Here is a 13,251-nt window from a genome sequence, read left to right as displayed (position 1 = left end):
CTCTCCTAAAATGAGTTCAAAAGCACCACAGCTCCACCAAAACCCGTTTCCTAGCTGCTCCACATGTTCGTTCAGAGACACCGAGTGAAAACAAGCACCTGCTGAGGATCTCTTTTTAATAAAATCAAGTAATTGTTCAGGCAGCAAACACACCGCTGATGGCCGAGGCTCCTGGTGAAGTTGAGCCAGACTTCCTATCAGAGCCGTGAACGTTTCATGCTGAGGATGCTGGAGAGTCGTTATAGAAGTAGGGCTACATTTTATATCCATGTTGAATTTGATCAAATATTCATTTAAAGCCATGATTATCATTATTTGTGTAAATAATCATTAAAACCTGACAAACGTTTCTGAAAAACTGTTTGACCCGTGTGTGAGAAATCTCTGTTAACCTGTCATTATATGTTACCTTTTGATCAATAGATCAAGTCTCCTCAGACTTTTATAGCCAATAACACATTCTTATTACAAATGAAGGCCTTAGTGTCAACAAACACTGTGTTTAACCAGAATGTACACACGTGTGCAGTATGTGAAAGTGTTTGTGTAAATTGCAGCGTGTAAACATGTCATTTTAACCATTCAAACAGACTTTATTTATTGGGACGACCCCTTCTCACCTGGACACTAGGTGTCCCTGTTCTTCCGTTCCAAGAGCTACAGGTGGAGTGGAAATAAACGACAATCAGTGCACATCTCGGCCAGGTGTGCTCTGGCCAGCACCCTTCTCTGTTTTGTTTTTGGAGACTTTGGTTGTTGCTTATAATTTATTCTGTTAAATAAATATCCTGAAATAGTGACAGTTCACCCGTGTCGTCTCCCTCATTGTCACAGTGAGGGACGTTCATTTTTACTGATTTACTTATATTTCAAACACACACACTTCACATTTCATTAGGGGCTACTTAATACTAAAATATTATATACATCATTATGCACACATAATTATAACTATGACGAAAATTAGTGGCATTGCCTATGGATGGTGTCTTACATCATGGTGTAATCTTTACCTTCTTTTTCGGCCAAAGCAAAACACCCACACTCTCTTGTTTCTCCTCAGATTGTATAAATATTTCAGCTTTGCAACCGGTACATTTGGTATAGGCATAGGCGCAGAGGCATAGAAATGGCCCAGCTGAGAAATTAAAGGAATCGTAGACATCATAGCAATCAATGACACTGTGACATTAAAGCAAACTGACAACAAAATAGAATAACTTGACTAATGAAATCCTTTATAGTTTAAAAGTTTTTTCCCAAATTGATTTTATTCGTTTGAAGGAGTTCCCATTTACTTAAATTGTACTGGATTCGGCTACAATGCTTTTACCCCTGAAACTCCAAATGGGATATAGATTTGACTTTTTATTCCAGAAAGCTACTAAATGTATTTATATTTTTACTTCATAGGTATTGTAACTGTATTTACACAAGCTTAATTTATAGGTACCCTTAAAAACGACGTCTTTATGCGAAATATTATTCGGCTGTGTCACCAATCAAGAGGAGGATGTGGTCGAGTACCAACGTGGCGGACGGGACAAGATTCCTCAAGCTAAAATTCAATAATCAGGTCCAATCACTGCCGTACTCAGCCAGATTCAATACTGCGCTGGGTGCGGAATACTTTAGAGTAATTCACGACAAGCAGATAAGAGTATGCAGGATGTGTGTACAGCCGGGACATATACTAAGGGAATGCCCGGAACAATACTAAATGCAGCCTGTGTTTAAATAAATTGGAGGAGTGTGTGTGTGCAACAAAATTGAAACAGGGGAGGTTCAAGATTAGTCTGGGGACAGTGAGGAAGTAAGTCTGAGCGAGGAGAGCACAGGTGAAGAGGAGGAGGAAATGGAGTGCGCGCAGGAAGAGGAGGCGGCTGGTGCGGCCAGTGCGTCGAGGCCTGGCGCGAAGCGGGAGGGAGGAGGAGAAAAAAAAGAAGCGGAGGAAAGGGCAGAACTGGAAGTCAGCTTGCTAACAGGGGAGCAAGGGGAGAAAATAACTGAACGAAAGACAAAAAAAAACAGAACGAAAAAAGCACGGACTGCGGAGAACGGGACAGCACGGCGTAGCAGTCAGCTGCCGAGCTTAGCTCCGTGAGAGAAACACAGAGCGGCGCGGCTTCGACAGAGACAGCAGCCCAGGCTCTCGATCCAAAAGCACTCGACTCAGACTCAGACTCAGACAAGGACTCTGCGATGAAAATAACACAAATAAGGAGAAGACAAAACACGGAGAGGCAGCAAAGAATTAACAAGAAGAGTAAGAACAAAAAATGACAATCTTGAATAAACAATGGCAACCGTCACCTCATTTAATGCCCAAAGGCTACGCAAGAAAAGGAAAAGACAACAAATATTGGAAATGTTCAAATATGGCATATTATGTGTACAGGAAACACACTGGGATGAGGAGTGGATGAGGGAGATTGAGAAGGAGTGGATGGGAGGCAGGGCCGGCCCTAGCACATTTGGCGCTCTAGGCAAGCTTCACTCCTGGCGCCCACCCCAAAACAAATATTTTTTCAAAACGATTTTCCACGAAAACTTATTATAAAATTATTTCTTTCTTTGTAAAAGTTGCTTGGACACACATACTCTAACCATAAGCCTCAATGTGCTAGCATGTTCTGACAACACCAAGGAGCCAGTACCCCTTCCGTTTTTACGATTTTTGGCTAATTTTACCCTAATGTTAGATTAATTTTTTTAACGTCAAACTAACCTCAACCGGACTGCATCTTTTAATCAAATTAAACACAATTTCAAGTACAAGCATTTATGTGAGTGTAACTGCATTTTAAAGTGTATAAAACATACTTTCAATTATTATGTTGTCTCTTTACTTCAAACATCTTAACATACATTATCACTCATAAAGAAATACAAACATTTACAATATAGACCTATTGAACATTAGCTTATAACTCGTCTTTATAAGGCACAATAACAATACATGACTTAATTACAGAGTCTGTGTGTGTTGGAGCTGAACTACACACTGTAAAGTAAAAAATATACTATCGCGACCCGCCTGCAAGACGACACGCATGTAAAATAAACACCTATACAGGCGAATGTAGCCCCGCCCACCTAGTGGCGCGAGTGTCTCCCACCTCACTGCCCAGCAGAGTTTCTAAGTTTTTACCAGTCTCTAAGTAGACAATCAAAACAACATCAACACGTCTCAATGACACTCGTGTTTTCATCCGACTGCATTTGTCCAAGAGACTGAAAGATACAAATATAGATATAACAGGTAAATACACAGTCCCATCCTAACGTCAGATATATTCAAACAGACAGAGCTGAATGGACTTTAGTCATTTACACATGTCTGCTTTTAAAGTCTTTAAAACTACATTAAAGTAATAAAAGACAGTTGTGTTTTAAAGTCTCTCCTGCTAAGAATAAAACGTACTGTGTCTGCGGAGAAGTTGATCTTCTCCATGTTTGATAAAAGCAGTTGATCCAATGTAGGAAAAGTTCTTGTAAAGTAGTTTTGCTGTGAAGAGCTTGTCTGCTGACTGTCGTCTGTCGCGGTTTGAGGAAGTTGTCAGAGAGAAGGTTCTCGTGCAACTGAGGTCTACTAATGGAGTGATTGGACTCATGAGAGGTGTTGTTCCTTTATATATAAGGCAATTGTACCTGTTGCTCTTTTATATGTAAGTCAAATGATCAAATAACCTATATTTATATTATATATATATATATATATATATATATATATATATATATATATAATATAAATAATAACAACAACAATAATAAACAAATATTTCTTATTATTACCCTGATGTTAATATGCAACACGTACAATTGACTTAGATATAAAAGAGATGATGTTACATATTAACATCAGGGTAATAATAAGAAATATTTGTTTATTATAGTTGTTGTTATTATTTATATTATATATATATATATATATATATATAATATAATAATAGGTTATTTGATCATTTGACTTATATATAAAAGAGCAACAGGTACAATTGCCTTATATATAAAGGAACAACACTTCTCATGAGTCCAATCACACCATTAGTAGACCTCAGTTGCACTAGAACCTTCTCTCTGACAACTTCCTCAAACCGCGACAGACGACAGTCAGCAGACAAGCTCTTCACAGCAAAACTACTTTACAAGAACTTTTCCTACATTGGATCAACTGCTTTCATCAAACATGGAGAAGATCAACTTCTCCGCAGACACAGTACGTTTTGTTCTTAGCAGGAGAGACTTCAAAACACAACTGTCTTTTATTACTTTAATGGAGTTTTAAAGACTTTAAAAGCAGACATGTGTAAATGACTAAAGTCCATTCAGCTCTGTCTGTTTGAATATATCTGACGTTAGGATGGGACTGTGTATTTACCTGTTATATCTATATTTGTATCTTTCAGTCTCTTGGACAAATGCAGTCGGATGAAAACACGAGTGTCATTGAGACATGTTGATGTAGTTTTGATTGTTTACTTAGAGACTGGTAAAAACTTAGAAACTCTGCTGGGCAGTGAGACGGGAGACACTCGCGCCACTAGGTGGGCGGGGCTACATTCGCCTGTATAGGTGTTTATTTTACATGCGTGTCGTCTTGCAGGCGGGTCGCGATAGTATATTGTTTACTTTACAGTGTGTAGTTCAGCTCCGACACACACAGACTCTGTAATTAAGTCATGTATTGTTATTGTGCCTTATAAAGACGGGTTATGAGCTAATGTTCAATAGGTCTATATTGTAAATGTTTGTATTTCATTATGAGTGATAATGTATGTTAAGATGTTTGAAGTAAAGAGACACCATAATAATTGAATGTATGTTTTATGCACTTTAAAATGCAGTTACACTCACAGAAATGCTTGTACTTGAAATTGTGTTTAATTTGAACAAGATGCAGTCCGGATGAGGTTAGTTTGACGTTGAAAAAATTAATCTAACATTAGGGTAAAATTAGCCAAAAATCATAAAAACGGAAGGGGTACTGGCTCCTTGGTGTTGTCAGAACATGCTAGCACATTGAGGCTTATGGTTAGAGTATGTGTGTCCAAGCAACTTTGACAAAGAAAGAAATAATTTTATAATAGGTTTTCGTGGAAAATCGTTTCGAAAAAATATTTGTTTTGGGGGGGGCGCCAGGAGTGAAGCTTGCCTAGACCACCAAATGTGCTAGGGCCGGCCCTGCCTCCCATCCACTCCTTCTCAATCTCCCTCATACACTCCTCATCCCAGTGTGTTTCCTGTACACATAATATGCCATATTTGAACATTTCCAATATTTGTTGTCTTTTCCTTTTCTTGCGTAGCCTTTGGGCATTAAATGAGGTGAAGGTTGCCATTGTTTATTCAAGATTGTCATTTTTTGTTCTTACTCTTCTTGTTAATTCTTTGCTGCCTCTCCGTGTTTTGTCTTCTCCTTATTTGTGTTATTTTCATCGCAGAGTCCTTGTCTGAGTCTGAGTCTGAGTCGAGTGCATTTGGATCGAGAGCCTGGGCTGCTGTCTCTGTCGAAGCCGCGCCGCTCTGTGTTTCTCTCACGGAGCTAAGCTCGGCAGCTGACTGCTACGCCGTGCTGTCCCGTTCTCCGCAGTCCGTGCTTTTTTCGTTCTGTTTTTTTGTCTTTCGTTCAGTTATTTTCTCCCCTTGCTACCCTGTTAGCAAGCTGACTTCCAGTTCTGCACTTTCCTCCGTTTCTTTTTTTTGTCCTCCTCCCTCCCGCTTCTCGCCAGGCCTCGACGCACTGGCCGCACCAGCCGCCTCCTCTTCCTGCGCGCACTCCATTTCCTCCTCCTCTTCACCTGTGCTCTCCTCGCTCAGACTTACTTCCTCACTGTCCCCAGACTAATCTTGAACCTCCCCTGTTTCAATTTTGTTGCACACACACACTCCTCCAATTTATTTAAACACAGGCTGCATTTAGTATTGTTCCGGGCATTCCCTTAGTATATGTCCCGGCTGTACACACATCCTGCATACTCTTATCTGCTTGTCGTGAATTACTCTAAAGTATTCCGCACCCAGCGCAGTATTGAATCTGGCTCGGTACGGCTGTGATTAGACCTGATTATTGAATTTTAGCTTGAGGAATCTTGTCCCGTCCGCCACGTTGGTACTCGACCAAATTCTCCTCTTGATTGGTGACACAGCCGAATAATATTTCGCATAAAGACGTCGTTTTTAAGGGTACCTATAAATGAAGCTTGTGTAAATACAGTTACAATACCTATGAAGTAAAAATATAAATACATTTTGTAGCTTTCTGGAATAAAAAGTCAAATCTATATCCCATTTGGAGTTTCAGGGGTAAAAGCATTGTAGCCGAATCCAGTACAATTTAAGTAAATGGGAACTCCTTCAAACGAATAAAATCAATTTGGGAAAAAACTTTTAAACTATAAAGGATTTAATTAGTCAAGTTATTCTATTTTGTTGTCAGTTTGCTTTAATGTCACAGTGTCATTGATTGCTATGATGTCTAAGATTCCTTTGATTTCTCAGCTGGGCCATTTCTATGCCTCTGCGCCTATGTCTAGACGTAATGTACCGGTTGCAAAGCTGAAATATTTATACAATCTGAGGAGAAACAAGAGAGTGTGGGTGTTTTGCTTTGGCCGAAAAAGAAGGTAAAGATTACACCATGATGTAAGACACCATCCATAGGCAATGCCACTAATTTTTCGTCATAGTTATAATTATGTGTGCATAATGATGTATATAATATTTTAGTATTAAGTAGCCCCTAATGAAATGTGAAGTGTGTGTGTTTGAAATAGAAGTAAATCTGTAAAAATGAACGTCCCTCACTGTGACAATGAGGGAGACGACACGGGTCTCAGCTTTATGATTAAAACACTAAGTACATTTTTCAGCTTTTAATTAAAATATACTATCTCAAGACCAACATTACAATCTTAGCTCACCTGATGAGGCCAAAGCTATTTGAGTTCACTGAAGAAGACCCTGAGAAGTGGTCGAAAGCTCAGAAAACAAGTTGAGCTCTTGGTTGAACTGATCCAGAGTCACGCTCCTCTGAAATAATTATAAGATATCTTAGCAAAACTTGATATGTACATGCTTTTATTTACGTTTGATACTCTAATTCTGTCTTAAATTAACTTTTATATAAAAAAAAACTGGCACATTTTACAGTTTAATTCAGATCTCAGATCAAACAAATAACTTCAAACAGTGTGCTTTGATGACTCAGGCCAAATCATAGCCAGGCCAGATCAGAGGAAACTAACATACATCTAAAGAGAAACTTTTCAAGGGAGTGGCTGGAGGAAAGTGCAGAGCTGGGAGGCAGTTTGCTAACAAGGGAGCAAGGGGTAGAAATAACCGAACGAAAGACAAAAAAAAAACAGAACGAAAACAGCACGGACTGTGGAGAACGGGTGAGAGTGAAGACGAGAGAAAGAACGGAGCATGAAGTTCAATAAAAAAGATCACAGATCACAGAACAATAGAATCTATATCAGCTGATCAGATATCTCTGAACCCTCTCTTCTTCCTCATCCTTCCATTCGCACGCCCCTTGCCACTGTCACGGTAGTATTTATTTATTTAGAGCACCGGACCGATTCCCTCACATCTGTGGATCCTCACCTCCTCTGGGATATTATTTGGAAAGTTTTTTTCAGTTCCTGTAAGTGATCTCCAGTGCGCTCTGTGAGCCTGATGGCACAGTCACGTTCACTGCAGTGATTTGATGAGACACGCAGTGTTTGAAGATATTATTAAAACCTATGAATGACTCGGCTCCGTAACTCCACGGTTAAATGGAATCTAAACGTAATTTGCTGCAAGTTATGTTTAAATTAAAAGGTTCGAGTGGAACAGATATGTCGCGCGAGCAAAACTAAGCTGTTGGTTTTAATGTAAATGATGAAGTAGATCAATAATCTGACTTCAGTTCACCACCTCACGTCTGTGTCGCCACTTTCCCGTCTCCAAAACGTTCGTACGCATGGGTCAGAGTTTGCGTTGAAATACGCAACGTTTGCGTGAGAAGTGGCGCACGCACGTTTCAGCCCCTGCAACGGTTATAAATGAGACCCCCTGTTCTCTCCCCTCGTTGCTCCTCTCTGCCTATTTTCCCTCTGTGCCTCGTTTGACCAGCGGTGGAAGTGTTTGGTCCCTGTGCCCTCTCACTGGCATTTTCCTGTCTGTTCTCTTGTTGTCCGTCCTTCACTTCACTTCTTTCATCTCCTCCTCTTGCTCTGTCCCTGATTGTTTTTACGTCTGTCTGCTCCTTCTCGTTTGTTGCCGTGCTGTCCGTCTTTTGAGGTTAAACAAAAAAATCGAAATTTCCCCCAAACAGCAAGATATGTCAGGGGATTGTTGAAAATAATAAACTCTACTTTTCGAACAAACGAAAAACTGACAATACATTGACGTAGAAACTTATTTTACTTGTGAAACAGACACTTAAGTTTGGCTTTTTTCACTGCTCTTGCCATCTCACTGTGACGACCTCAATGGGCGTGTTCAGGGTGGTATGTCTGTTAGGGTGCATCAAAAAACAGAGTTCCAGCATATTGATCTGTCTGGGTGCTCAAAGTGTTACCATCCATGCAAAAACAATAAATGCAAAAAAAATTTGCGATACGTGGTGATTTGGAGGTGGAACGGCACACAGTTTACTAGCTAGCTATCGATAGCTAGCATAACTTAGCTATGCTACCTCATCGTTAGCTAATGCTAGCTAACTAAAGGTTTTGGAGATCATTTTGGCCTGTCCTATGGGCCTTATTCTATTCTTGACATTTGTTGTGTTCTTCCAACCTATTTTGAATATATTCACTCCCATTATTGCAGTGCATTGTGTTTTATTTTCTGTCAAGTTATAATTAAAGAGTGTAGAGATATCTATAGGTATAATGAGTTAAAAGGAGGCCTTATGTAACACGAGGCACGCAAGAGACTAGAACTAGAATGAGTTAAAAGGAAAGTGTCGTGCAATGTGTCAAGGGGAGAGTAAGGTATTAACCCTTCTATGGTGTTTGTGTTTTGGTCACTCAGCCAATGTTCGCGGGTCTGGTGGACCCACCGCATTATTCGGTCTTTCAATCAATACAGCTACAGCAATATATGTAAAAATACATAACAGATGTTAACTTATCCCAATTACAAGCAATATAAACAGCATATATGGTTAATATTTGTTATTTGCCCCTGTTAAATCATATTTATGAATAAAAGTGCTTTTCGTTTTTTGTGATAAAATGCAATTAAACAAAGAAACATCAATTACAATCAAGATATGATTGGAAAAAACGAATATGAAACAAGGTTTTTCATCAGTGTTGAGGTCTATTTCTTGAACCTAATTAGAAATTTAACACACTCATGTCAGTCTACCTAAGACAATGAAGGGGAAGAGATTAGAGAATATGAAGATCCTGTTTCTATCAATTCAGAGTCTGACAGTGAGTTTTAAGAAGAGGATGAGATTGACCATCAGCCAGCTACGTAAAAAGTTCATCTTCAGCCAGCTCTCACTGGGTCGACCACTGCTCTGGTCCGGACGCCGGCACCACATAGGGGAGGTGCTCCTAAGCCACATTTTCACCGACCTCAAGGTGGAGACGTCCCATTCGCCAGATTTTACATTGTTTACATGGCTCCGGGACAACTGGGATCTGGTGCCACATAAGGAGCACAGCCCATTGTCCCGCTACATTCCTGACATGGCCAAACCACCGTTCCTGGGCAAGTTGCGTGCTGAACTCATTGCGTGCACTGCAGGAGTGCTCGACTACAAGCGAGGCGACTACTGCGAGTTCATGCAGCTGTATCTTGTGTATCTGGGTGCAGACGGTGCAGCACACACTGCAGTTACCTTCCAACGGCCAGGAGCACTGCACAAGGCGCGGTGGATGGCCAAGCTGCTCTACACTCTCAAGCAGGCCTTGATGGAGCAGCACATTGCGTTGCTTCCTCAGGGGACCATCACAACGTGGCAGCAGGTGCGGAAGATTCCGACGTTTGCCAACTTCATTACGCACATCTACGCAACGTGGTGGCTGACCTGTGACATGCCCGTAGATGCCGCATGGAATGACCTCACACTCTACCACCACCTGTACGCGTACAAGTCTGTTGACGAGCGCATTGCAGAATCAGCGATCACGGCACTGGAGCGGCACCTATGGTACCTGACAGGCGAGATGCTGCCCCTAACACTCTTCAGCACCAAGGTGCCAGTTGGCGAGCGGCGCGCACTTGCAGATGCCATCTAGGAGCACAAGCCGGCTGACCTCCCCATGCGAGCCCCACAGCTCTGCTTTGGCACTGGCTTCAGCAAGCTGAAGTTCCCAACCCTCTCACCGACCACCAGCTTGGCTGACCTCGCCAACCCAGAATGCTGTGAATGTACGTGCCATCAATGTTGTGAATGACTGTGCCGGGCGTGGCGTCAAACTCACATCAGACTTTGTGGCAGCAGACAGGAGTGAGGAGCACCTGCAGAATGTACTGCAGGCAGTTAAGCATGACCGGTCTAAACAGCCAACTAACCTGGTCTAGCTTGCGAGCGCAAGCTAGACCAGGACTAGGACTCAATTTCAATGTTGTTCATTTTGTTCTTCAATAAATAAATGTTTTTCTATTGAAAATAAAGGTTCTCAAAAACAATTTCTTGCGTTTTTTTTTAATTACCTAGGAAAACACCTAAAACAGCTCATTTTCATATTTTTCACATGTTATGTTCCACCTCTAAATCTTAATGAATTTGCCCAAAACTTTGCACAAGTCATTTTTATCTGTGTCCGAACAAAATGCAACCCCAGACAGTTTGATATTTTGAGATTTAATTTTTGCCTTGCAATTTGATGCACTTTAATGTCTGTAAACGAATGACTCCACCCACAATACCTATTTATACATGTAAATAAATCAGAGGAAATGTTCCGAAAAGAGACGTTAAGGTGCAATTTTATCATAATATTGTGTGACAACCCTGGAGTTGTCCTGCTGTGGTGTTGTGCTTGTGTGTGTTTCAGGTTCCTGTAGGCGGAGTCAGATCTTAGTAGTCAGCAGTGATATGGCACACCTGTGCTGACCAGTATTTAAGAGGGCTGCACACTGGGCTCTCCCCTTCACCAGATCTACCACCACATCCCAGCTTTTTTCTTCTACTCGATCTACTTCTACCTATTCTTCATCTTATGTGTAAATCCAACCGGACGTTAGCGTTGTGATTGTCTTGTTTAGTGTGTGTGTGTGTGTCCCCTTACGGCAGTGACGCACTGTGCAGGGGTATCTGAGCCTGTTTGGAAGTGTACCTCGCGACAATGGCGGAGGCAAGCACGGAGCGGGTGAGTGGAAACGCGGTGACCCACGGAGGTGATAGCGGGAGAGGCACGGAGTTAAAGGCAGAGCAAGAGCTGCACAAACAATGAGAGGAATGAGAGGGAGCTAACTGTAATGGTAGAGATAGAAGGCGAGGATGAAGCAACGGCGATGGAGCTGATGAGGTGTGTGAGGGAGCTGTGTGGAGGGCTGCTGGCGTGTAGACACATGGACGGAAAACAAATATGAGATGACCATGAGTCACCCGAAAGGGAATGAGAGGCTCATGGATGGGTTTAAAATTGGAGAAACGAGGGTGCATGCTAGAGAGCTAGTTAATGATGAGCTGGTGGTATAATTTATCAATCTGCCATTTTTCATCAAGGACAGTATGATACTAGATAAACTCCTGGGCTGGGGAGTCTCGGCAGTATCTCCGATAAAGAGGAGGATGTGGCCTGGAACTAATGTGGCAGATGGGACGAGATATTTAAGTTAAATTCAATAGCCACATCCAGTCATTGGCTCTCCATTACTTATCTCTCCTTCGCACACCTTTTATTCTCATCGCTCAGTCTAGCCTCCATCTTGTCTATCACCTGTCTGCTACTCTCCACATCTACCTCTTCTTTCTTAAATAACTCTCTCTAAAGTTCTTCAACTCTTTCCACTATCTCTACAAGGTTAGTTATTTTTCCCTCCACTTGCTCAAAATAATTTCTCCTGCCTTGTCTTCTCTATCCCAATAAATACCCTGTACATTTTGCACCCTCTATTGCATACCTCGCCTTACTTCTAATTATTGCACCTTTTCACATTCTCTGTTCTATCTCCTTTAGTTCATATTTCATCCTTATGCATCCCTCTGTCATAATTACCCCATCCCCAGCTTTCTTCTCCTCTTCCTCTAACTCCTGTTTTAACCTTTTTTCTCTCTCTCTTTCTTTCCCCTGTTCTGTGTTTCTTGCTCATGCCCCTTATCCCCTCTTTCAACCTTTCCCACCACCTCCCTATATGTTCTTCATAGATCCTGTCATTCATCTTGTGACAACCCTGGAGTTGTCTGCTGTGTGTGTTGTGTTTCAGGCTCCTGTAGGTGGAGTCGGAGCCTGGTGATCAGTGGGGATGTGGCACACCTGGTGTAGCCACTACTTAAGGGGCCTGCAGACTGAGCTCTGGTCTCTCATTCACCGGGTCTACCTCAACATGGGCATGTGGAGGTTTTCTTTGTATTTAGTTCTTTGTAGTATTATTCCTGTAGAATAAATACACAAATACTGTAACTGCAGAGCTTTGTGCAATTCAGTGTTTCTTGTTGCACACATGAGCCAAGGTGTAACAAGTGGGGGCTCGTCCGAAATCCAGATCCAGGTTTGTTTCTCACTCTTTTCTGTCCTGAGAAAGTAATAGGCCTCTAGTAGGATAAGTTTCCCCTGGAATAGTGTACTGGTTGGGTGTGTGAAAACTTTAGAGTGTGAATGTCTGATTCTGATGTGGTGCTTTGAGCTTACATCGGTGGGACTAATTGCATTCATTATCAGGCACTAGTTGAAGGGATTTACCTTTGGCGTTACCTTTCCTGGTTGGAATAAGCAACAGTATCTCTCTCGTGGGGGTCTGTTGGTTTGTTATTTTCGTTTGTTCTTTTTGTGCATAAACATGATTTGACTTTGTGTCTTGGGTACACGTCCATGTCCGTCTGTAACAGCATAGCTGGGGCTTTACCTGGTCATTGGTTTTGTGTTTAAAACACCTGTCATGAAATGCATGAAGACTAGGATCTAGAGAAGGTAGTTAGCATTGGTTAGACAGATCGTCAGGGGAAAGGTGATGAGAGAGATATATATATACATATATATATATATGTATATATGAAAAGCTTATCTGGGTTGGTTCTTTTGAAAAGATGGCTACCATGGAGGATTTTGTGCGGTTTCCAAGTGTGGAGGTGCTAGG

The 13,251-nt window shown here is 41.5% G+C and overlaps 1 protein-coding gene across 1 annotated transcript in view; it reads left to right on the top strand.

Moving 5' to 3' along the window:
* Positions 1 to 13,251, top strand: part of LOC128431094 (uncharacterized) — an 870,493-nt gene that overhangs the window by 427,069 nt on the left and 430,173 nt on the right. The gene's annotated exons all lie outside the window — the stretch shown is intronic.

This window comes from Pleuronectes platessa, chromosome 24 (genome assembly GCF_947347685.1).
Source record: "Pleuronectes platessa chromosome 24, fPlePla1.1, whole genome shotgun sequence".
Taxonomy (NCBI): domain Eukaryota; kingdom Metazoa; phylum Chordata; class Actinopteri; order Pleuronectiformes; family Pleuronectidae; genus Pleuronectes; species Pleuronectes platessa.
This window is presented reverse-complemented; position numbering and strand designations above follow the sequence as displayed.